The sequence below is a fragment of the Herpailurus yagouaroundi genome, unplaced genomic scaffold, assembly GCF_014898765.1.
Source record: "Herpailurus yagouaroundi ecotype Mexico unplaced genomic scaffold, PumYag 217, whole genome shotgun sequence".
NCBI classification, from domain to species: domain Eukaryota; kingdom Metazoa; phylum Chordata; class Mammalia; order Carnivora; family Felidae; genus Herpailurus; species Herpailurus yagouaroundi.
Genome location: NW_024412448.1, coordinates 3,864,583 through 3,890,009, shown reverse-complemented (window position 1 = coordinate 3,890,009; position 25,427 = coordinate 3,864,583). Strand labels below are relative to the sequence as shown.

Here is a 25,427-nt window from a genome sequence, read left to right as displayed (position 1 = left end):
GGCGCATGGAGATCCCGGCCCGGCGGGGCGCGTCCCGGAGGGCGGCCGGAGCCCGCGCGGGTGGGAGCAGGGGTTAGCGACCCCGCGGGGTGCAGTCCCCTTCTCCCCCGGCACCCAGGCCGCGGGAGCCTAGCCCGAGTCCTCGGGGGGTGGGGGGTGGGGGCTTCACGGGAGGAGTTGACCCAAAGGAGTTGTGGGAAGGAAGGGGCTCCCACGGCTCCCTAAAGAGGACCCGGGCCGCCGCGCTGTGTGCGCGAGGGTAGGCGGAGGAGGGGAGGGGTGGGGGCGAGCAGCGCGCCGGGCCCTCCAGGGGGCGGGCTGGGGGCGCTCCCGGCGGAGTCTCCGAGAGGCGTCAGGGAGGCTCCAAACCGAACCGAATCTGCTTCTCCCCAGCCTTGGCCGCTCCCCCGGGGGCCAGCACAACCTGGCTGGAGAAACCGGAGCCGGGGCGGCGGGGCAAACCCCTGGCCCAAACTTTCTGCCCCGGCGGCTCTGGGGCCAGTGGCGCTCCTCCCTTTGGGAGGGTTGTCTCCACGGGGCCCCGGGTGCGGCCCGAGGCCCAAGGTCGCATCCACTGCCAGGCGCGGAGCCTCCCCGGCATCTCCGCAGTACGCGCGCTGACAGGGGCCCTCACCCAGTCGGAGAGAGGACGAGGGAGCAGCGCCTGGCGCGGAGAGACGTTGGGACCCCGTCCGTCCCAGAGCGGCCCTGGGATCCAGAGTGTCACGTGGGGTGGAGGGTGTCTCTGGGAGTCTGGAACTCCGGCCCCGCCAGCTAGCGCGGGGTCCTGCAGGGTGGGGAGAAACTCTTCCGTGACAGCTTTCCAGCCTTTCCGAGGGACTAGGTTTATTTTTTAATGGCCACTTTTAAAAAGGACTCCCGCGTCGCCGCACTTACTGATGCGCGAAACACCCGGCAGTGGAGGCAAAGGAAAGGGGCCGAAGGAACCATCCCCCAGGAGAGACCTCCTTGTCCCCTCCTCACCTAGGGGTGAAGTAGGGCCTCTGCCTGCGCCAGGTTGCTAATTTCCTGTTGAGACACCCGCTTGGCTCAGGGACGCCCTGGGCGCCCACCGGGGAGCCCAGGGCACTTAGCACCGAGCAGGTACCAGGCTCATGGAGTCAGGTCGAACGTAATGAGGTCTTTCAGTCGGAAGACAGCTTTGGTTTTATTGGCCTGCAAAAAGTAAATACGTAAATAAATAAAAAATAAGTAGAAGTATAAACATGACAGCAGTACCTGCTCATTAAGTGTGCATAGTGGATCTGGGCGGATGTCTTAATTAGGCGGCGTTGTTAATGGGGATATTACACTAATTAAAACTAGACCCTCCAGGTGAGCGAAAATTGTGGAGGGAGAGGGAGAAAAGTTGCGCTGAGAGCGCTGCCCGATGAAAGCGGGGTGCCTGCGGGTAGGGGGAGTGCCCCCCGGTGGGGGCTTCGGGGGCAGCATCGGGGCGGAGGGGCACCTTCTGAGCACCAGTTAGGCGAACCCGCTCTCTCCGCCTCCACCAGGGAGCGTTTAGCTGCCTCCAGAGCCTGGGACCAAGGCTGCCGCCCCCGTTCGTCCCGGGGACTGGAGGCCTCCCTGCGTGGGCACCGACTCTCGGCACACTCCTGGGAGCGACGCTTAACCCCTCGTTCTCCTGCTGGGAGATTCTGGGAGGGCGACAGCGTGGGTGATGTGGGAAACCCTGGGGTTTAGGGAGCAGAGGTGAAGCGAACGGGGTGCACCCAGGCCTGGGCCTGGTGAGGCAGCTGCGTGTGAGGGGGTGGTCTGCCAGTGGTGTATAGGCTGTTTGCGTTGGAGCTGTTGGGGCTTTCTGGCACGAGGCGCCCCTTTCCAACAGCGGTTCCCTTCCTGCATAAAAAGATGACTTAAATGATTTATCTGATCCACCCGCCAGAGGCCTGGGGCTTACAGAGACCGCCATCCACTCCTGGGCCTTGGGTTGTCTCAGGACACTGGGAGAGAAGCTGGGAGTCCAGGAAGTACCCCCCTCCTGCCCCTCCACCTCCCGCCTGGCCTCTCTGTGCTGGGCCTTCATTGTGAATGCCCCTCACCCAGTGCCCTCGGGCAGGAGCAGCGTAGAGCTGGGTGTATTCACTGACCTTCTGCAGGGGCCAGAGGCCAAGCTGGAGGGAAGGAGCGGGGAGGCCTGGGCGGCCCCCTACTACCTAGGGCGCAGCGGGTGTGCAGCTGGCGGCAGCACCAAGGACAGGGCCCGGGGCGCGCTGCCTGTGCTCCTGAGCTCCCGCCTCTTGACATGTCCTGGGGCCGCTGGGGGCGCTGCCTCCGGAGCTCGCCCTCACCCTGCTAGGGGGAAGGGGAGGGCTCCTGAGGCTCGGGCAGAGCCAGGGGAGCCCAGGGCCAGCGAAGAGGCAGATTTCGGGAGGAGGCAGGTGGGAGGACTCCTGGGTGCCATTCCAGAGTGGGCCTTCTGTGGTGTTCCTGCCACTTACTCAACTTGAAGCGTTGCCAGTGGCTTGTGGGAGAAAAGGAGAGAAGTGATAGAGCTCTTTGCTATCTGGGATATACAAGATATGGCAGCAGCCAGAAAGAAAAAAATTGTATCCCAGTTGTGGATCCTTGCCAGCCTGGTATAGAGCTCAGGCCTGTCTCTCCCTTGCAGACTTCTTTCCAGAGCCCCCCCCCCCCCCCCCCCATGGCCCGAGGCTCCTTTATTCTGTGATGTGTACAAGTTGCTTTTACGGTTCTGACCGTGGTTGATGTATCCCCACCTCCTCCTTTACGCGCGTGCTATTGGGTGCCTGCTCGTGGACCCAGCAGCGAAGGAGTGTACGAGTGAAGGCAGCTCCTATCCCACCCAGAAGTGTCGGGGGTGTGGCGGGGGGACGGTATAACGGGCCTGGAGGAGCGTGCGGGGGCAGGGGTGTCTCGGTGACCATGGAGTGACAGTGCCGAGCTCGAAACTGAAATGTTATTTTTCAGCAGTTGCAACGTGGGGCTCACCTCCTCCAGCCCGGCTGTCCGCCTGCCTGCAGTTTTTGGTCAGTCATCTCTCTGTATTTATTTATTTCCACACTCCTTCTTGATACTCTGTTATAAAGACAAATGGAACCTGACACACAGCTGGCATTTGGTGAGGAATTTTTTATTTTTAAACAAGTGAAGGGGAAAAACCATCTTGAAACTTTCCCCCTTGAACAGAGATGCTCCTTCCTGGGCACCTGCCTTTCCCTAAATCCCTTTTCTTCTGCACAAGGTGCCGGCTTTATGAACACATTCCATTTGCACCTCTGTCTTTTTGATTAGCTGCAATATCTCCCCACGTTCTTTTATGAAGCAGCTCACTATTTTCACAGCTGCGTGAAACACGCAGGCAACCGAAACATCTTATTTTCTGCAGCCTCTCTGAAGTGGGTTTCTCTCTGAACCGTCGCTGCCTCTTTTATTGATAACGTTCCGGTTCCATCTCCCCCGCCTTTTTTTCTTACTGTCTGTCTGTCTGTCTGTCTCTCCTCCCCTTTTATGTCTTTGTTTCTCCCCCCCACCCCCGTACTTTCTGACTGGTGCAGGCACTCATAAGTGACTTTCTCCTGGCATTACCTGTGAGAGTTGAGGACAGCTTTCAATCAGCAGCTGGATGGTGGTAATGATTGAGTCCGTGGTGGGGTCTGTTCTTTGTGGGGGACCCACAGACGGAAGGATGAACAACCTCGCGCCAAGAACTGCTTTGGCTTAAAAAACAGACATTTCAGAGAGCAGTGCACCACGTGAACGACTCTGCTGTGGCAGCTTCTCAACACATGAGCCGCCACCAGATCGTGCCTTAGGAGGTGACTTGAGATAATAAAGGACATAAAACGTGTTACTTTATTTGAAAGTGTTTCCTTCAGTGAGGGGCGGGGGGAACTCAGCATCCAAATTGCGTTTTGGAAAGCACTGCCTGTCTAGGTGAGCAGAACCGAATGCTCTCACTCAGGAGCAGGGTAGGCCACCGCGAGGGACGGACGAGGGATGGTGAGCCGGCAGGGTCCTCAGGGCCTAGGAAACACTGTCAGTTTTTATTTTACATTATTTTATTTCATTTTTAAAGTTTATTTGTTGGGGGAGGGGCATGAGCAGGGAGGGGCAGAGAGAGAAGGAGACACAGAATCCGAAGCAGGCTCCGGGGTCTGAGCTGTCGGCACAGAGCCCGACGCGGGGTTTGAACCCACGGACCGTGAGATCACGACCTGAGCTGAAGTCGGATGCTTAACCGACGGAGCCACCCAGGCGCCCCCAATTTTATTTTAAATTGGGGGCCGAAAGATGTGCTCAGCTGTGTGACAGGGACGTCTTCCTTTGAGTCTAGTCTCCACTCCTGTGTAGCTCAAGGCTGGTACCTGCTGATCTCACTGGAGGTGGGTGGGTTGTAACTTGGTAGCATTAACTTCATGTTTGGGGGTGGGGTGGGGTCTTTAGAGGCTGTGGTGTTCTCTGAGGTTCAAGAGCAAAGCAACTCTTGTTGCAAGATTTACTTTTTAAGGTTTAATATTTAAAGCCAGGGCATATTCTCAGCAGAAAACAAAATGAGGGAGAACGTATGTGTTTTTAGCACCTATTGATTTGGTTAGTGGCTGTACTGAGATCTTCCTCCCAAGGTTCTAGAAGGATAGAGCCAGGGAGAAGTGAGTGCACTGTGGCTCGCCGTGCCGGGCTCCGTGTCACCTCCACCCCTGTCATCAGTGCTGTGTGTGCAGGTGTCTCTGCCAGGTGTCTGCTGAATGCTGTGGGGAGTGAGCCAACCCTCTGGTCCAGTATATACTGCACTGTGACTGGGAACCAGGACAAGAGGCAGGTGCTCAGGGATGTCTGTTGCACCCTTTTAGAAAACAGCCCCACTCACAGGTGAGGGAACTACCTGGGGACAGACATCTGCTACCGGCCAGACCCTGCGCAGTTCCATCAGGTTCCTTCTGGGGGACCAGACAGGTCATAACTTGCATCTTTGGCACGTAAGAGAGGAGAATCTGTGTGCCCTTATTTCTCTGAGACATCTTACTTTCACTTCAAAATTCTCTTTCCACCAAAACAAAAAAGCAGAAAGTAACATAGTCCCCTCCAAAAGATCCCCTCTCACGGGGCTGCCAGTACAGTTGTGTGGGTAGTGCACTGCACAAGCCTAGGGCACATTTGGAGCTCTACCTGTGAATAGGTGGAACACTGTAGCCCTGTTCACCAATCAATGGCTTCTTGTCTGTGACATCAAATGAGCCTGGGAGGTGACGATGACAGGGAGGGTGACCCTCTGGGGCTGGGGCACTTCTCCTGACCCCCTTGCAAGTTTGTGTCTTTGGGCTCCAGGTGACTGGGGATTCCTGGGTTCGGTATCATGTCTCAGGATAACGAGAGCACCGAGAAGCACATTGTTCTCAGCGCTGAAGCCTCTGTGTGTAAAAACAGGAGCCTCTGGGAAAAGCCAAAGAACACGCAATGTACTTGTATTAAAAAGGTGGATTCAACTGGATATTTAAAGAGGGACGAACACCCAGGTACAGGTAGAAATAGTTTGGGGTGCCCGGGTGTCTTAGTCGGTTAAGAGTCTGACTTCTGCTCAGGTAGTGATCACACTGTTCGTGAGTTTGAGCCCCGCGTCAGACTCTGTGGTGACAGCATCGAGCCTGCTGGGGACTCTCTCCCTCTCTCTCTGCCCCTTCTCCCGCTTGTGCGCATGCTTTTGCTGTCTGAACGTGTATAAAGAAGCTTACAAAACAATGTTTAAAAGCGTAATTTCTCACTAAACCAGTGGTTTAAAACCCTTACTGAACATAAATTAGAAGTGTCTCTACTGGATTAAGTTCTGGAATCTTCTGGAAGTTTCCTTTTAGGGATTGGGTGCCCGGCATTGCTCCCTGGTCTGTACACGGGAGTTGCTGGGCACCTGAAAACAGAAGCTCCTGCTGGGGACTTCTCCCCGACCACGTGTTTGTTTTCTTTTCTGTTGGCAGTAGCAAGAAGAGCTTTGTAGGCTCCTGTCTGCCGCAGGAGGCGTGAAGGCGTTTTCCAGTGGTTCACGTGACATGGCCACGCACACGGGGTTGCCCTGTTTCCCATTGCCTTGGGGCCCGAGAAGAAAAAGGAAAACCGGGATGCCTCTGTTCTGACTCCTCGTGGGCTCCCCCAGTGCCTGCTGACTCATGCTCACAGCCTGGCCTCTCCCCGGGGGTCCAGTCTGAACCCTCCGTCAGTCTCCTTGTTAACAGGGACTCCCTGAGATTGGACATCACTGCCTCCTCCCATCAGCCGAACCCCCAGGACACACGCTTTTAGATGCACGTTCAGATGCAGCACAACTTGTGAACAAAGCTCGTTACCTTTCTGGAGGCCTTCCTGGAGGCGGCGGCACTGCTGGTCAGTGCGAGCGCCCGCAGGGCCGGCATGGGGGGGGGGGTGGGCAGTGTGGGGCGGGTAGCTGACCGCGGCGTGCCGTGGGGAGGGGATACGGCTTTCTCCCCCCTGCGGGTGGGGCAGGTCCTCACACCTGTTTACTCAGCCGAGCGGCGGGGAGGTGGGACGTACAACCAGCTGGCACTTAGTAGGCACACAGCAGCCGGTGGCGAGCGCGGGCCTTTCTGGTGCCGCCGGCCTGTTACAGGAGCGAGTGTTTTGTCCGGGTCAAGGACACTGCACTGTTTTCTGTCGCCGTGCGGAGACGACATGGTTTTAAAATGGTTCCAGGTAGGGTTGCAGGTGCCAGGGTGGAAATGAGGCTTGGCGTCTCTCTGGTCATTTCTTGCTTGGGCGGCCAGGAGGGGCCCCCCGGAGGAGCCGGGCAGCTCGTGTCGTCAGGAACAGGCCAGGCGGAGGAGGTCCTGTCGGTGGGGCTGTGGACCCAGGGATCACCGTCGCCAGGGCGCTGGGAGAGGGGAGGCTCGCCTGCTGGCGGTGGATTGCCTCGGGCCACCTCCCCCCACCTCCACTTCCTGGGGGGCAATCTCAAGGACCGCAGTTGGGGGGGTGCGGCACCTGGGCTCTTTGCTTTTGCAGGAATGGCCTTGGATTGCTGGGCTTGGGGGGGGGCGGCTAGGTCATTGCCAGCTGGGTTTCCATGCGGGGTGGGAAAGAAGAACCTTGGCCTCTCCCCCGCCACCAGAGCCCTCTGAACCTGTAGGTTGCCACCGTGGCACTTACTCTCAGACAGAGGGATTCTCTTCCATCTCTGCGTTTGGTGTGGAGATGAGTGAAAACCGAAACATGGTGTTGCAGAAACCATTAGCAGTAAACATAAAGTGTGCTTGTCTTTCTGGAATCTTGACTCTTCCTCATTGAAGGGACCACAGTGGTGCCATTAGGCATGGCTGGGGCCCCCACCGCAGGGACAGTCGAGGCGGAGCCGGGGCCCAAGGGGCTGCTTACACAGGCCTCCTGTAGCCTGGGGACGGGGCTGCGGTTCACTGACTTCCCTGCTGCGCTCCCTGAGCTGCTCATAATGGACTGGATAGCACTCGCTGCCTGCCCCGTAGGGGTGCCATCCGTGGGCACATTAGTCAAGTGTTTTGGAATCTTAGCAGAAAAGAGAAGAGCTGGGGAAAACTCACAAGGTGAGAATTAATATTTTCAGCACTGTAATATTATAAGCGGCACTCGCAGTCAGCCGATGCCAGGGTGCGTATTACCGCGAGTCTGCTCTTGGCCGAAGGGAGGGACACGGAAGCTGGACAGTGACCTGACCTTTGTTTGGTGGGGCGGCCCGTTACCCTGCTCCTCACCGCGAAAGCCCTTCTGCAGGTGTCAGGGACGACTTTCCAGCGTGACTGGAAGCGAGTGCATTTTTCTTTCCCGCCACAGACCTCTCCTAGGACAGTTGAATAGAGCCCCGTAGAATCTTTATTCTTTGGACTCTTCCGGCACTCCATGACCATGGCTGGGATCTTTCTGCAAGTTTTCCCTTGAGTTGGAAAATCCATGTCTGGTGCTGTATGGGCGTTGACAGTGTTGCAGTGATCAGCATTTGCTTTCCTGACTGGGCCGTGCTTAAGCATGTAAAACGAATGTTGCGTGGGTTCTACCCCTGCCCCCCCCGCCCCCCCCGCCCCCGACTTGGGTTGAAATCTCATTTTAAAAGTAGAAGTGTCTGCACAGAACAGATGGGTACAAATAAAACCAGGTCATTGACAATAGCATCTGCATTTACATGTTAAAAATGCAGCATGGGGTCTCTGCCCCCCACCCCGTGTTATTCTTTCTTGGCTGTGTGTCGACATCCGGATCAGCTAAGGAAGGGTGGGGGGCGGCCCGACGCCGGCCGTAGTCGGGCCCCCATCATGGACACAATAATATGTTTTCTCAGATCCTAAGGCGAAAACTCACAAGACCAGACTTGGGAAATTTGGGCCCCCGAGGGTAATTTTTCCGAAAGTAATAAGCGCTGGAGAATGAGGGCTGTAAGGGAAGGTCTTTAGGTAATAATCACACCGTGATGTGCGCTACCTTGAGATGCTTTAACATACACCAGAATTACAGAAAAATTAGGTCTGCCGGAAGGGGAAGGAAGTGTGCTTTGGGCCCCAGGCCAGGTCTTCTGTCCCCACGCCGCCTCTGGGGCTCCGAGCCTGTGGCCTGCCCTCGTCTCTTACGGGGAGGCCCTTGTGCCCCCGGCCAGGGCCGGTTGCACACACAGTGCGGACGGAAGAGAGAAATAGAATTCCCTCCCCAGTGGGTTCCTTTCAGGGCTGTGCTGTTTTCCAGCAAGGGGTGTGAATGCGGAGACTTCCCCAGCTTCTGGCCCCGCTTTATTGGAGTCGGGCTGCCTGAGAGCTGGGGCCGGAGGGCGTGGCCCGGGGCACCCCCATGCACACCGCACCTTATGGCTGTCGGGGTGAGGCCTCTGCGGTGCTCCCCCCCTCAGGCGCAGGCAGAGCACGTGGCCTTACGGGTTCTTCTGCCCATCCCTCCTTCCCCCTCCCTGACCCCATAGCCTCTTTCTCTTTCTCCTGCTCCCCCTACCTCCTGCCCCCCTCCACCTTCAGGGCTAGCAGGCTTCTCCGGTGGGATGCAGGGGGCGGGGGGGGGGGTGTCGTATGGTAGGTCCAGCGGCGCTGAGCTCAGAGCAGCCGTGAGGAAAGATTTACGGTTCCTCCCTGCCCTGCTGGAGGGACAATTAAAGCCATGCACGGCTGGAGGAGAGCGGTGTCATTAAGAGTCAGGACGGTCAGAATAAATCAGTCACCTCCAGTCAGATGGCTGGGCTGGACTGCTTGCTGGGGCCTTTACGGTGGGAGCCCCCTTGGGGGTGGGTTTGAAGGCTCCAGGATGGGCCGTTGAGGGATCTGACGTGCTCTGAGCACCATAGCATTTGGGTCCCCAGGATCCCAGGGGTCTTCTCCCAGATGGGGGGTGTGCCGGGGGGCACCAGGGGCTGATTCTGGGTGACACGCTTGCAGGCTGTTTGTCCCCTCAGCAGCCGGCACCCGTGAGAGCCACAGACTGGAATGTTCCGTTGGAGTAGCGGACGCCGACCTGACGGCAGAGTGCGTGTGTGCGTGTACGCACAGCCGGTGTGTGCACGGATGCACGCGTGCCCGCGCGCATCAAGGACACCGGCGGGCCCCACGCCTGTCTTCCAGCCCACACAGCCCCTTGCAGGCTGCCAGGCCCCGGGCACGGGGGGCCGGCCAAGCCCAGCGGCCGTCCTCCTTCATTTGTTCTGCGTCTTACTTCAGCGCCTCCGAGACTCTGGCAGTTTCCTCAAGGAAACTTTGTCTCTGTGGAAATGAGGTGCCAAGGGCTGCTCGGCCCTCCTCCTGGCTAATTGCTGACACGGTCCCGCGTGGGAGCCCCGTCACTCCTAGAAGCGTGCTTTATTCCGTGCTTGCCCGCCCGCTCCCGCCTCCCCACCGGGGTCTGCTTTCCAAGCCGGTGCCGGAGCCACTCGGCGTGAGACGCGGGCTGTGGCATTAGCGGGTATTCAGCCGGCCAGCACGCCGGGCCTTTCGTTAACTCGGATACTACAGTTAGGCGCACCGAAACGCTGAGAGGGCCATTTGGGATTTTTCTGCCCTTAAAAAACTATTCCTTTTTTTCACAGCCGTGTGCCCAGCCCGTCGGCACCACGGCTGTGACACGGAGCCTCGCAGTGGCCGTCAAGAGCCCTTCAGCGCGCCTGTCTTGCGCGTGTAATAAACGACACGTGAGCTACGGCCCGTGCCCCGGGCGGGGCTCCACCTCTTTTCCGCTCCGAGGGGCTGTGCCCGCAATCAGGGCGGCTTCTGGCGGAGCCGCACCGCCTCCCGCCGTGACTTACCACGCCGGCGCAGCGGCCCCTGAACCAGCAGAGGTGTGCGTGCGTGTGTGCGTGTGCAGGCGTGACACGTGAGGACGTCCCTCGGCATCGAAAGCCTGCTCCCGTTGGCTTCGTGGGGAAGGGCTGGTGCCCAGGGCAGTGGTTCCCCTTTGCCCCCTGCTGAGGCCAGCTGGGCCCATGGAGAGCACCCGGCGTTTCCGAGCGTGGGCGAGCATGTGCTTTTGCAGGGAGAATGGTGTTTACACGCAGGCACGCTGGCCCTTTGTGCACGCGTGTGCACGCGTGTGTGTGGATTGCGAGCGAGGTTGGGATCTTGCGTGGGTGGCCTCACCCTCTCCCCACAGTGGGAGGTGTGTGAATGGTGTCCTGGGGCCCGATGGGGACCCAGAGGGACTGGATGGCCAATATCAAGACTCCTGGGGAGGGGCAGGTGCAGGGGGGGCATTGCAATACACACGGGAGGTGCTGGCTCGAGGTCACCCCATGGAGAGCAACCCTTCCCAAGGACAGAGCCCACTGACTGGTGACTGGTGCTCGGACGTGATGCATGCTTTCCCCTTGGAAGGTAATTGAATGTCTGGAGGCAGCTCCTGCCTTGGACGCTTACCCAAAACATTCATAAAAGTGTTATTCAGGGACCTTGTTATCTCGAAGAAGAAGGAAAGAACCCACCCCACCTCAGCACCAAATAACAACCAACAACTCACAAACTTTTTTTTTTTTTTAACTTCCCCAAAGTTGCCATGGTTACCTGCGTTGTGCGTGGTTCCCAGGTCTCCCGCTCTAAGTGGATCGGCTTGGAGCATGCACCGAAGCCTCCGTGCTGGGCCTCTGTGGTGTGTTCACCCATCTGAAGAGGCTGTTTGTGTCCCAGGATGGAGGGAAGGAGCTGGGACACCATAGAGATTTTCCAAGACCACAGAATGTGATATTCTAATGTAACGCTTCTGAGCTACTGGAGACAGAATTTGTCTCCCACGCTAAAATAATTATAGCTGGGAGAACAGAGAATACATCATTGCAGGTCCTTAACAGCGAGGAGCGTGTGTGTGTGTGTGTGTGTGTGTGTGTGTGTGTGTGCGCGCGCGCGCGCGCTTCAGCCCCTGCATAGGCTCTGGCTTCTTCGAGGAGCACACACGTGTGCCTGGCCATGTGTGTAAGGGCAGCCATAACCTGAAGCACCCCTGCACCTGTTGCTTGGATAGCACATGCACAGATGGTGAATTTCTGCAGGGGGTTTTTGGGGAGAACCGATAGGGAAGGTGGGGAAAGCGTGGATCAAAGTGGAGGAAAGAAGCCAGGCAAGATTCCTTCTGGCCAGGCACTCACGTGCCCTCTGAGAGAAGGGCCCTCAGCGTGGGGAGAGGCACCGTTCTGCTACCTGCCGGCTCAGCCTGTGTGTCCAGAACACCAGCAAGATAGGAAGGAGACCAGGCTGTGGCTGAACATCGCCCTGACGTCGAGCACCTTGGGGTCTGGCCGCCTTTCTCCCCTGGGACGGATGGAATGGCCATCTGCTTGTGTGCTGGGGGCCCTGGGGCCCTCTGCTCCCTGCCGGCCGTGTTCTCCCAGGAAGGCGGGAGGCAGCCGGGGTTGTGTTGGGGCACTCAACGAGCAAGAGTGGACACGGGGGCTAGGATTGGGCAGTGAAGTCTGGGTGTTGGGGGTTGTAGTGACCGATGAGGGCCCTGGTGCCGGACCACACGGCTAAAGCTTAGCACTGGGGACCCCAGAGGGCTCATTTTCAGCCGGGTCTCTGGTTTCCCTGCCTTTAGCCTGGCAGAGAGTGGAAGATGCTGTGCACGTGCACGGGGGTGGGGGGTGGGCAGCGCCTCTCTCCCCTCATTCCAGTGGCTGCCTGTGTGACTTGGGTGTGGCTGGGCCGGCGCGGCCCCTTGCAGAAGCCGACTCCCCGCTTTGTGCCGGCCTCACTTTCCCACAGATGAGAGGCGGTCTCAGACTCCGGCATCGCACGTGTGGTCACGTCGTGAGCCCGTGGTTTAAGGGCAGATGTTTTCTGGGGTTGAGTGAGGCCAGGAGCCCTGGGGTCTCCTCATGAAGTCCTTACATATGCGTGGCTGGCAGTGGCGTGCCAAGGCCAGGGGTGACCCCCATTTATCCCGGAGCATCCTAGGAGCTGCTTGGCTGGTCAGGTAGATGGTGAAGGCAAGTGGGGAGGTTCTAGATCCTTCCATGAGCCCAGGGCAGAGCTGCGTGTAGGGCCCCATCCAAGGTGGGTGGGCGTTCCTGATGCTCACGTGCTTGTGCACAGTGGATGTGAAGAATTGCCCTCCAAGCCCCTTTTTGAGGCTCCCTCTGCCCCGGTCTTCCTGACACATGTCTGGGAGTCGTAATCGGCACTGATGAAGAATGAGAAATGACAGATCCCTGTAGGTGTTTGCACATCTGTCTCCCATATTAGATCGTAAATGCTTTGAAGGCAGGGACCCCGTTTTCTGCACAGCGCATAGGATGGCTGTCTACTCACGGTAGGTTTTCAGTCCATGTTTGTGGGCATTCTCACAGCTGGCGGGGGTGGTCCTGGCGCCTTTGAGCCCTCCATCCTGGCCGGGCCGGCTGGCGAGGGGCCCAGGAGGGTTTCTGGGCCCTGTGCTTTCTGTCGCTACCGGCCCCGTGGAGTCTTGCTGGTGTGGGAAGCTATGCAGGAGGCTGGGGCCCCACTCTGTGTCCCAGGGCCTGGGGGTGGGGAGTTTGCGGGGGGTGGGGGGGCAGCGGCTGCCAGAGGGACCTGCTGATCTGTAGGAAAAGCTTCGGAGGCTCCTGGCCTGCAGAGGCCTGGAGAGGAAGCAGGCCCTGGTACTGCCCCTGGGTTGGCAAGAGTGAGGCGGTGCCCTGGGGTTGGGCTGTGCTTCCAGCTATATCAGCTTCCTTCCCGTCGCCGGCGGTGAACCTTGGACCGTGTGCCACTGCCTCCCTAGAACCGGGGTCGGCTGCCAAAGAGAGCAGAATGCCTCTGCAAGGGGTGGGGGTGCTCAGATGTGCCTTCGAGCTGCCCCTCTTTGCTGGGCTGGGGGTGAGGAACAGATGTGAGGGAGGGAAAATTCCTCAGAATGTGCTGGACTGTTCTAGAAGACGGCGGGCTATTCTGGAAGACAGCCCGCGACTCCTCTAGGTGCATGACCCTGGGGCTGGCTGTGTCCTTTGGAGGGCAATGTAGCCATCCACAGGGGCGTCAGCTCGTAATTATTGATGCTAATGGAAAACAGAAGTGAAATGGATAATTCAAGATGGCAGACGAATCAATATTATTTATATTTAGCTTGTGAATATGCTGCATATTTCTCTGCTGGCAGATTGGTCTTCACAATTATATTTTGTGGAATCCAAGAATCTGCTGTCCGTGGGCCAAGGGCTGCCACCTTGCTCCCCCCTAGGAGGGTTGTTGGAACACACGAGGACCCCGCGTGACTTGGCGGCCAGTGCAGAGTGAAGTGCCAGCCCGTCCCGCCTTGTGCCACCCTCTCCCCGCTGCACGGTGGGCACACTGCTTCTCCTAGTCCCCCCACTGCTAACAGACCCCTGCAGAAAGGGGTGGGCTGGGCACACGGTGGGTTTTATGCAGCTGCTTTAGACGAGTAGGGAAGGGTGTATCCACAGCCCGTCACAGCCGGGACAGGGGAACAGTTGTTGTAACACGAATAGACACACACGTCCTGTCTTCATCGTGTCCACACACTTGCAGGGTGGATGGCTGGGCGCTCGGGACGGGAGGCCCGGTGAGGCAAGCAGGCCTCTGTGCGCGTTGAGGGCTGATCTGGCAAGCCCCCTCCTGTGTGCCCAGGACCGTGCAGCACATCCCACGTCCTCTGTGGGACCCGGGAAGGCCGTGCGGCTCCCACCCCCACGTCAGCACCTCAGCCTGGGCACCACTGTTTTCTGGCACCAGAGTTTATAAAATAAAGACCTTTGATTTCTTTCTTTTTTTTTTTAATTTTTTTAACATTTAATTATATCAGAGTGTGAGTGGAGGAGGGGCAGAGAGCGAGGGAGACACAGAATCCCAAGCAGGCTCCAGGCTCTGAGCTGTCAGCACAGGACCCGACGTGGGGCTCGAACTCGCAAACTGCAAGATCATGACCTGAGCTGAAGTTCGACGCTCGACCGACCGAGCCGCCCCGGTGCCCCAAAGACCATTGATTTCCAAGGTGCCTTACATTAGATACTGCGTTGATTCCGATTTTACATTTAAGCTGTGGCCGAACTCACGCTGCCCTCCCGGAAGAGCACTGTGGGGTCACGCGGGCTCAGGGTCGGGAGCAGGAGCCGAGAGGCTTGCTGGCTGTGCGAGGCATGTCTCCTTAACACTCAGGGCCCCCCGGGGTGGTCTGCGTGTTCACTGTGCCTGTCCGGGCTCCTGTGGTGCCTTGATTAAATGCCCCACACGAATGACTGGCTTCCCAGGTTGACATGAGGGAGGAGGTCTTTGAGAGGGGCTGGTGGTTGATGACAAGGAAAACAGGCTTCCAGAGAACATCTCGGGATCTGGAGTTGTTCTCTGTCCTTGTGCAGCTCCCCCCCACCCCCAGCTCCACATGTGGTGGCTTCTAGAATGAAGGCCTTGCTCCTGGACTCACACCCTCAGTCTCCAAAAGGCCCCCCAGGCTTTAGGAGCACTCTGGCACCCCTCAGCTGTTGGCTCTTGGATTCCGTCTGCTTCTGGCCTCACGCAGTGGAGGAAAGGGGCACAGCCGCTCGTGTCCCTGGCACCCAGTAGGTGCTTCATAAACATTGCAACAGTGCATTGGTGGGGCCTGTCCTTCTGTCCGGAGAATGCAGGTAGAAATGAGCCTCGTGTTCCTAAGCCGCATCTCTCCCTCCAAAGCCCCAAACCTTGACACTCCTAACTCAGGAAGGACGAGGAGGGAGAGAGTTTGATTGACGGGTCCCCGGGGGTCCAGACCCACCCGTGTGCCTCTCCTCTGAGTGGGTTTGGTTTCTGTCCTGGAGCCTGCTGGCCCCGTTCTTCTATTTCCTCTGCTGGCCCTCAGGACCGGAGCAGCCTGGCAGGAGAGCACGTGCTGGGCCAGAGCAGATGACCGGCTGGCCAGGGCGGAGCCTGGACCCGCGCCCGGCGCGGCGGGCGGATCCTATCGCTGCCCCTTCCTCCTCTTGTCATTTACAAACCAAGAGACAAAAATAAAGCTGGTACGAGACACAGTCGTATCATAGAGTTATCTAAAGCAGTCAGGCCGCTCTGGTTCCCAGAAATGAGATTAGTTTAGAATTCCATCACATTAAGGGAGGATTCCGTCTCCCTGCCCCTTCCTCTTTCTGACCCTCTCTCTCTTACTGCCCCTCCCGCCCCCCCCACTGGCCGATGAAAGATTTTCTGGTGGTGTTAAGGAGATGTGACCTGATTCTGTAATAAAGAGGAGGCTTATTAGAATTAAGGCCTAACAGCGTTAAAAAGCAATCTTTGCAAGATTGAGGCCACGGGGGAATTGTAAATTCTCGGCAAAGACCTCATTGAAGGATTGGAATAAAAACTTGACGTGCGTGTGCGGGCATGCACACATGAAGGCATCCTCAAAAAACACAAGCAGCTTAGTTAAAAAAAAAAAAAAACGAAGGGGGGGGAGGGGAGAGGTGTGGGCATCTGGGGAAGGATGGGGGGGGGTCTCTGTCCCTGGTCTGATGTGGGAACTCCTGGGTGGACGCGGGCCCGTGCCCCTCCTCCCTCTGCCAGGCTCCAAGCAGTTATGTTTCCTCTGTGGTTGTTACTGCCTCTCAGCGGGCCGTGGTTTGGGGTCTGCTTGGGCAGGGTTGCGGGGGGACTTGGGAGCAGGTGTGCAGGGTGGTGGGTGGGGTGTGTGTGGCTCCTCCTGGGCAAGGAGGGGCGAGGGGCGGAGAACAACACGGCCCTGGGCTTAATTCCAAGGCCATGCTGTCAGTGGAGGAGACCGTTCTGGATATGCTGAGGGACATCTACCTCCTGTCTTAGTCCTTTGGGGCGGCTGCAAGCACCACGGGCTGGGAGTCTTAGAAATAGCACACAGTGATTTCCCACAGTTGTAGAGGCTGGGAGTTCACGATCAAGGTGCCAGCTGTAGTCTGGTGAGGGCCCCCCTTGTTCATAGAGGGCTGGTTTCTCCCTGCTCTTCTCACACGTGGCAGGAGGGGCGAGGGAGCTCCCCGAGGTCCCTTTTCTAAGGGCTCTAATCCCATTCCTGAGGGCTGCACCTTTGTGACCTTTCACCTCCCTGAAGCCCCACCTTCTGACACCATCACCCTGGGGGTTAGATTTCAAGCTACGATTTTGGTGTGGGAGGGGGCAGGGACACTTACCAAGGGTCTTGCGGTGATCTCATGGTGGGGTACTTGAAAAGCTGGTGCTCAGGGTTCGGGCTGGGGGCCGGGGGTGGGGGGAAGGCACATGTTCCCCTGGAAATAGACAACCACCTTGTTTTGGGCCTGTTGGGACCACCTCGGGATGCCTGTCCCTTGGGGCCTCTGGGCTCAGCTCTCATTGGCCACCGCTGGTCAGCTCCCCTGCCTCAGCCACCCCCGAGCTTCTCTGCCCCCAGGCTTTCTCCCAGGGGGAGAGGGGCTCCTTCAGGCTGCTAACAGAGCAGCTGAGGTGTGGCGAGATAACGCGCCCAGGTGGCCCTCTACCTCAGGAGACAGGTTTGGCGGGAATGCCACCCCCACCCCAGCCTCCCACAGTCCAGGGGTGGGGCTCCTCCACAGGTTCCCCCCGAAGGTGCCCTGTGGATTGAGCCCCAGTGGCCCACAGAGTGACGGGTTCAATAATACTGTAAAAGGAAGCACACATACACACACGCACCCCCCCCCCCCTTCCATCCTGCTCTTAGGCTCCTGACCCTTTTCTCCAGCTTCCTGGGATCACCCCCAACCAAGTGACTTACATCCCAGCCCTGTCCAGGCTGTGTATCAGGGGCTGCAGGTTAATGCAGTGGCTCCACTGCTGTTCAGGCCTGAATTTGGTGGGTGGGTGGGTGGGTGGGGGGAACGGAGCAGGGCACGGGCCTTTACAGGGATTCACTGTTTCCATCCCCTGGGGCCACACCTGGCACATGAAGTAGGTACCCCATAAGCTTTTGTGGACTGGCGAGTGTGCACACGGGTGTCCTTGCCTCTGTGATGCATGGAATCCCTGGGGGCTCTTCCTTTCGGTGCCAGGACTGGTCACGTGGATGGTATCCACCCCCATCCTTAAGAATTCCAGAAGACAAAGTGTTGTGACCCATACCTGGAAGACCAGCAAAGCCCCCAGAGCAGGTGGGTTCCTTCCCGCAGGCACTCCCAAAGCCTTGGCCCCTGGCTTCCGTGCCCCCATGATGGACATCCCTCCATGGCTGTCGGCCCCTGGGCCCCTGGGCCCCCGGGCAGGTGTCTCTCTTGGTTGCGCCCTTCATGGCAGGACTTCCTCCCCAGTCCTGGATCCTTGTCCTGGGACAGCGAGGTGGGGAGGTGGGGACAGCCAGGCCTGGGCCAGGCCAGTGTGTACTGGAAACACAGCTGGTGGAAGGGACAGGGGACAGCAGTGCCCTTGGAAGTGGCTTGTCTTCAGAAGCTGTTCAAGGCCTACTTTGTGCTCCTGGGGGGCGGGACCCCCGGCATCTCTGGCAAGTTGGCTCCAGTCTTGAGTGCCTCTGCTCCTAAGGGGTTCATTGGAGATTTCCGTGAGGTTTGGGGTGGGGTCTGTACTAGTCCCCTTTTATGACATGGGTCACGTTAGAGCCTCTCTCCCAGGGCTGCCCTGGTGTCCCTGTGTCCATCCTTCTTTTGGTGAGAAAGGGGCCACCGGGCGCCAGGGAATGGAGTTGGGACATCCAGGTGAGACATTTGCCAGGTGCCATTACCTGCCTCACCGTGAGCGGTGTGCGCCTGAAATGACCTTCATCAGTGTCCTTGACCTTCAGCTTTCTCTCCTGGGGGAGCCGCTCCGTTCTCGTGGCCCCAGGAGAGGTGGCCTGCCTCAGGCCAGTGTTCTAGCCCCAGAGGATCGCCAGGGAAGGCAGTTTGCATTTGAGGCCATTAAAAAGATAGCGAGGGGGTTGGAAAGGAAGTAACAGCCCCAAACTTGGCAACAAATAGATGGCAATTTTTGGAAGCTTATCTGTGCGAAGAATGCTCTGCAGGAATATTCATTTGCCTCTTAAACAAAGGGCAATTATGTGCAATCCTGTGCCTTTGTGGGCTTCCCAAGAAGGACTCACTGGAGACTCCTTTACAGTCAGAGTGTGGCTGTGCCCGCAGGAGCCTGTCACCCGGGGTCCTTCCTCCCCGCCTCGGTCAGCGATCAGGAGTGAGGAGTGTGTGTGTTGGGGGACAGTGCAGGGGGAGGGAGATTAGAGGGGGGCAGGTTGGGGCAAAGGGGGGGCAGATAGAACAGGAAGTAGCCCCAGATACGTGGGTTTCTCTTTGGAGGTCCTACAGCCTGGGGGCTGCTGTGCCCCCCCCCCCCGCCCCCCATCTTTCAGGAAATGCACAGGGAGGGGTTGCCGGCTAGGGGTCGAGGGTGCTTTCCTGTGGCCCCCCCCCTCCTCCTCCCTTCCTTTTTTTTTTTTTTTTTTGTAATCTGAGGACTTCATTCTCCAAAAGCTGTCATTTTACATAAGCCTCTCAGTGAAGCACATCTATTCTCACTGGCATATCGAACACCGGTGTCCACCCTGGAACTGACTGCCTGCCCCCCACGGGTGCTGGGGCCTTAGGCCTGGAAAGGCAGACACCCTCGCGTGTGCAGGGTTGTGCAGGGACTGAGCAGGGCGCCCAGTGCCCGTAGCCTGTCCCATCCATCCCCACTGCCTTCCTCAGGCCCCTTGTGGGGTATCCCTGGTGCCTCCAGACTGGCCCTGACCAGCGTGTGCAGCTCGCACACCCTCCTAGGGGACGGGCACCTGGGGGAAGGGAAGAATTGTGTCCCCAGAAAAAGTTAGGTTGGGATCCTAACCCCCAGGACGTCAGACCCTGGCCTTCTTTGGAAATGGGGTCTTTACAGGGATGGAGTTAACATGAGGTCAAAAGGACCAGCCCTGATCCAGTATGACCGCTGTCCTTACCAGAGGGGACACTTGGAGGCAGATGTGCACACAGCCAGCTTGGGAGCCATCAAGCTCAGGACTGGGTTTCAGGGTGGAGTCCTGGCCGGGCGTTCACTTCTGGTGGGGGTGGGAGTGGGGCAGATCGTACTAGACCAAATAGAAACCTAGCTTGCAGATTCCTTTCTGATTCAGGGGCGGTTGATAAAGCCCATCAACTATTAACTTATTTTCCTGACCGGGAAGGCCCTGTGCTTGTCACTTGGGGCGGCCCAAAGGATCGCCAAGCCTGCCCTCGGGAAGTCTCCAGTCCCAAGTGGCAGGATGAAACCCCCGAGGTCTTCTTGCAGTAGAGTTCCCCCGGGGTGGGGGTGGTGAAAGACCCGTTGCCAAGGGGAACATTACTGTGGGCTCAAGAGCCAGATCTGGATACCTTCCCCACAGCCCTGCCACCTACAAACTCCTACTCGTGCTTCAAGACCCAGCTCAAGTGTCCCCTTCTTCCATGACTCATCCCTGCCCTGATTCCTCCAGGGGCTTCTTTATCTGGTCTCGTCTCTTGCCTCCAAGTGTGTCCTGTGATTTCCTGGCAACATATCCTGTTCCTCCTCTGGGTTCTCAGCCTCTTTTCTATGGCCACATTTCTCGAGGTGGCCCCCTCGAGGACCCCCTGCATCTGAAACACCGTGTTTCTTGAAAAATGCTGGTTCCCAGGCCAGGCTCCACCCTTGGCCGGCAGAGTCTGAGGTCACCAGCTGCTGAGGAGCTCCCATCCCGAAGCAGTGCTGAGCCTGGAGGGCGGGGTTAGGTGGTGTCCAGGCGGGCTTCTGAGGCATTGCACCTGCCCAGTGCTTGTGGAAGAGACTTTGAGCCGGCCCTCTGACTGGTGACCTTCTGCAGTCTTGGGCTGGGGGACCTGGCTGGACAACTCTGCTGGTTGGTGGATGCCAGCGTTCTCCTGGTCATGACATTGCCGTTACATCCTCTTCTCGCCCCAAACAGAAGGATGGGCCCATTAATGTGGCCGGTAAATCAGGTGGCTCCAAGTTAGGATTAAAAACACAGAACCCCTGTGGGTGCCTCTTGCAAAGAGCTGCAGGGCAGTGGGGGCGCCTGGGTGGCTCAGTCGGTTAAGCATCTGACTTTGGCTCAGGTCACGATCTCACCGTTCGCGAGCTTGAGCCCCGCGTCGGGCTCTGTGCCGACAGCTCGGAGCCTGGAGCCTGCTTCGGATTCTGTGTCTCCCTCTCTGTCTCCCCGTCTCCATTTGCATCCTGTCTGTCTCTCTCTCAAAAATAATTAAACTTAAAAAAAACCCCAAAACTGCAGGGTAGAGGTCTTGGGATCGGGCTGTCACTGACATGCCATCTGACATGCCATGGGGTGTCCCACACCTCTGGTCCTGCACCCCTCACAAGGATGCTCTGAGCATCACAGATGATGGTGAGTGTGCAGGGCAGTGACTCACGACGTCAGCACTGTTCCCTCCTCCTATGCCGTTTCCATATTCTCAGGGCTGGAGGGGGTCTTGGCAAATCGATGCGCCAAAGGGTGGGTGTCCTGGGTCTCTGTTGTCTGTTGTTCTCCCGTGCATGCACCTGCCGCGGGATTTTTGGGGCTGGCCAGTTGTTTGAGTCGGTTTCAAACGGCCTTGCCAGGGCCAGCTTCTCCATCTGCAGCAGCAAAAGGAAAAAAAAAAAATTTTTTTTTAACCTCCAGCATGGAATTTTCCCAGTTATTTTAAATAAGTTTCATTTATTTGTGCCTGGCATTCAGATAAGAATTACCAGCCTCGCACAGATGCAAATTCAGAGTCATAAAAGGAATATTGACACCAATTGCAACCACACATCACCATCTCTCATGCGATCAAATGCCCTGGCTGCCGTCAGAGCAAAATGGAGCATTTGAAAAGCCGCAAGAGAACACGCTCTCCCGCAAACAAAACACGCCTCTCTGGAGAAACCCAGGACAAGATGCTTCTGAGAACTTTGCAGGGGCCATCCAACATTACATTTCTGATTGCAAATATAGTCAAGAATAAAAATAAAAATAAATGAATAAGTTAAAGTAAAAGACCTCACCAAGTAAATCAGTTCTAAGCCTTACCAGAATGAATTTAGCTGCAGGTCTGCATCGGGTTTTATCCAGTACCGAGAAGCAGGATGAGGTTGTAGAGCGTCCTCGTGCCCTTAGGGGGAAGCGTGTATCAGTTAGCTAGTGTTACATAACAAACAAGTCCCCAAACATGGGACAGTGAGACGGCAGTTGTTTCTTCTTGCTCATGAGTCTGTGGGTCAGCTGGGCATCTGTGCTGATCTGGGCCATGCTTGGTTGATCTCATTCAGGCTCACTCATGCATCTGTGGTCAGCTGGCCGGTGGGCTGGAGGCCGGCTGGACTGGCGACTGGTTTCTACTTCATGTGGGTTTTCATCCTCCACAAGGCTAACTCAGGCTGCGTTCCAGGTGAGCAAAGCCTCCTGAGTCCCATGGCTGGAGCTAGCACACCACTTCTTCCGGGGCCTCTTTTGGCCAAAGTGGCAGGAGGCCAGCCCCAATTCCAGGGGTGAGGAAATATACCCGGCCGGTTTGTGGGCGGGGCTATAAGTTCCCCTTGCAAAGAGGGTGTTTACTTGGAGGTGTGAGCAATCAGGGGCATGTTTGCAGTCGGCTACCCAGGATGGGACACTGGCCCTGGGAATCAGCCCAGTCTTGAAGGCATGGCCTGGGCAGTGGGAAGGCTGGTCTGCAGGCGTTTGGGTTTGGCAGTGGGGGGGGATCGGCACCCCCGAGACACGTGGACACTCAGTGTGGAGGATCGTGTCCACGCAGGTCTCCCTGTCCAGTAGCAGCTCACTTCTCAACCCTCCACTGAACCTGCCCTAACATCAGCGTTCCCTTCTCAGGACCTGCTGCCCTCAGCCGTCCACGCCACACTCACTTCCCAGTCTCGTCCTCTCCACGAGCCCTGGGCTGTTGGGGGCTCCTTGTACCTTGACCCTCTCCCCTGCTGTCCCTGCGCTGGGATCTCGACACTGTCAGCCACCACCCTGCGTGGTCCTCTCCTGCATTACGTCTGAACGCCGGGGCCTTTTTCTGCGTCCTTTTCAGACTTGACAGGTCTAGACATTTAGGCCTCCCTCCCCCAGATCTGGTCCTCTCCCGTTTCAGAGGATGACACCTTTGTCCCCCCACTTGTGCAGGCCAGTGCCCTGTGACTTATCCATCATCTCTCTCTCTCTCTGTCTCTCCAGTTCTGTTTGCTTTTCTCCTTTCCCAGAGACCCGGCCTTCTCTAGCCTTGACCGTATCCATCGTCTCCCACCTGCCTTGATGACAGGCTTTGGCTGCAGAGTGGGAAGTGGGTTGGGGGTGGGGTGGGCAGAGCATCTTTGAAAAATGCAAATCTGATCATACTGATCCATGGCTTAAATGCTTAAATGGTTTCCCCCGTTTCTCGGGATAAAGAGGAAAATCCTTAACCTTCTTGTTGACCTCAGCAGCCACCCCTGGAGCCACCCTTCTTCCTGGTCTTGCAGCTCCTCGGAGAGGCTGCACTCTTTGGTGCCCCAGGGCTTTTGCACAGACGGTTCCCTCTGCTTGCAGTGCTCACCTTCCTCTCCCTCTTTACCTTGTCATTAATCCCAACCCAGTCTTGCAACGTCACTTCCTTCAGGAAGCATTCCTCACCTGCCCCCACCCAGAGGTTCCGGTCAGCTTTTCCTGTACCCCTTATAGATCTCCGTGTAGCTCTGACCACAGCTGGAGTGCAGTCACTGCGTAATTTCACATCCACCTTCCCTCTGTAAGGCCAGGGGTCCTTGTCTTTATTGTGTCTCCAGAACCCAGTGTGGGGTCTGCTCCCGAAAGGCTCAGCATCTGGTCGAGGTCAGTGAATGAATGTGTCCGGGACTTCCACACTTGCCAGCTCAGTGGGTCCCCAAAACAACCCAGGGGGATGGGCATCATTGGCCCCACTCGACAGAGCGGAAACTGAGCTCAGGAGGTCAGGGTCACAGGGCGAGTGAGAGATGTCGAATCCAGGCTCCTCTGATAGCGGCTGGAGGCTGGAAGTCTGAAAGGCACGTGGCTCCTCTAGACCATTGCCTTTTGGTGGATGTTACAGACCGGGGCGTTTGCAGCCAGGGTGGCCACAGCTGTGCAAGCAGCGGCATGCGGTGACGGCGTGGGCCGTGGTGAAGGTCCCATGCTGGAGAATGGCAGAGTTCCGGAATGATCCACCGGTCGCTAAGTGCCACATGCCAGGCAAATCCTACCCCAGCTCCCTGTGCCTCCGGTTTTCCAGAAGAAGCTGTGTATAGGTTTGTGTTATTTTCTGATTATTATTTTTAAAGCCACGCCAGGGAGTTCCTTTCCCATAGATGTTATGGATTCAGAGGACATCTCTGCCAACTGCCTGTGTTGAGGATGTGGAGGAGGCGTGTCGGTGTGCAGATTCTGTGGCCCAGAGGGGGCTCCAGGACGGCTGTCGGGTGCTAGCCTTCACCTTGTGCCTCCGGGGAAGGGGGCAGTCCTGTGTGTACACACCCCGAGTTAGCCACCTTCCTACCTGTGGCCACACAGAGGACGAAATGCAGGTGCCTGAAGCCCAGGGGGCCTCAGGCTGGGGAAGCGAGCGTTCTGCTCACACGGTTTGCTGTGTACCTGGCCATCTGCCTGCCTGGCATTCCCTACAAACCAGGAGTTATCTGAGGATAGGACTTGCGCCTGGCACTCCCCAGACTCCTGATTTCCCCGGGCTTTGTGGTTGCCCTGGCATCGCCGAAACACCCGGTGGGTGAGGGAGACGAGAGGGAGGCACCCCAAGTGGCCCTTTCTGTAGAACAAATTTCCCCCGCCCCCGCCCCCTCCAGCCATTCGCCTCCTGCCCACTGGCAAGCCGGCCAGTTCCCAGTCCCGGAAAGTGAGGACACTCTGGGGCCAGGTGGAGGGCCGCAGGATCCCGAGCCGAGCGGATGCTTATTTTTAGGAGCCTGTGGGCACTGCCGCCCATGCTGGGTTCTACACAGCGGTCCCCACAGACCCATCCCCTGTGCCAGCAGCGGTCCAGAGCCACTCTTGTGCCAGGGGATCCAGGCTGGCCACCGGTCAGAGCTGTGACGCAGAGGATCCTTCAGCCCGTTGCTGCTTTGGTCCAGAGAGCACCGTGCTCCCGTCTCCCTGAGGCCGGTCTCCCCCTGCCTTTCCCCAGCCCCTGCCTCCCCTTCTCTGGGTTTCCAGGGAGGAGGCGGGTTGACCAGCTGCTGTGGGAGCAGGAGCCAATTCTGAAAGAGGCAGAAATGATAAGGCACAAGATGTGTGTGCCAGCAAGGGGGATCTTAATTGGCAAACCACGTGCCTGTCGCTTTTAACACTGTACTTTCAGAGACTTCTGCCTTTGTCAGGGGACCTTGGCCCTTGAAATACAAGAGATCCCCCGCCCCCCATATAATAACATTAGAGTTCATGGTTTTTAGTTGAGTTCATTTCCTCAAGTTGGAGGATAAGTTTTTCGGTCATCTGCTCAGAGACCGTCTCGGACGATGCTCCTTTGCCCCGTAGGACATTTCCTTGCCCAGCCGAGTCCCCTCTGGCAGGCGGTCGTCCCTCACCTTCTTCCGTCTTCGGGGGCCCTGCGGCTCCCCTGCTGAGGGAACCCTGTGTGCAGTGCCGGGTTTCTCTGGCCACCCCACACCCCACTGGGTTCTCGGATGTGTTTCTCACTCCCTGCTTTTCTGTCCTAGCCGGAATTGCTGGGAAACCTGACTGCCTGGGAGTTTCAGCCTTGGGCATGGGAAGATGGGCATGTTCTGCACCGGCTCTCTCGGCCCTCAAAACAAGGTCATCTCTTGGGTTTTGAGTCAGAAGCTGTTCTGGGGCCTCAGGGGGGCGGGGACCTTCCCTTCAGAGTGAAGAGCGTGGATGGTGCTTTTCTGCCACCCGCTCCCCAGTGTGAGGGTTCCGCAGGCACGGGGCCCCTCTCCGACCTCTTTGGGCCTGTGTGGCCTGGATTGGGGCTTCTGTGAATGCCACTTTAGTGACGGAGAAGAGGATGCTGGCGTGGATCACTTGGTGGCCAGGTGAGAGGAGGTGAGAGGCACCTGAGGTCAGAGTTGGGGGCATCTGAGCCAGGCAGGGTTCTCCAGAGACAC

At 57.7% G+C, this 25,427-nt stretch overlaps 1 protein-coding gene and 1 long non-coding RNA gene across 2 annotated transcripts in view; one reads left to right on the top strand and one right to left on the bottom strand.

Annotated features, from left to right (window-relative positions):
* Nucleotides 1–25,427, top strand: part of RBFOX3 (RNA binding fox-1 homolog 3) — a 464,942-nt gene that overhangs the window by 30,122 nt on the left and 409,393 nt on the right. The gene's annotated exons all lie outside the window — the stretch shown is intronic.
* On the bottom strand, nt 18,762–20,427 carry LOC121018013 (uncharacterized). Its single transcript, XR_005784995.1, has 2 exons — nt 20,192–20,427; nt 18,762–20,152 (listed from the first exon to the last, which is right to left on the bottom strand). It is a non-coding gene; the product is annotated as an uncharacterized LOC121018013 (long non-coding RNA).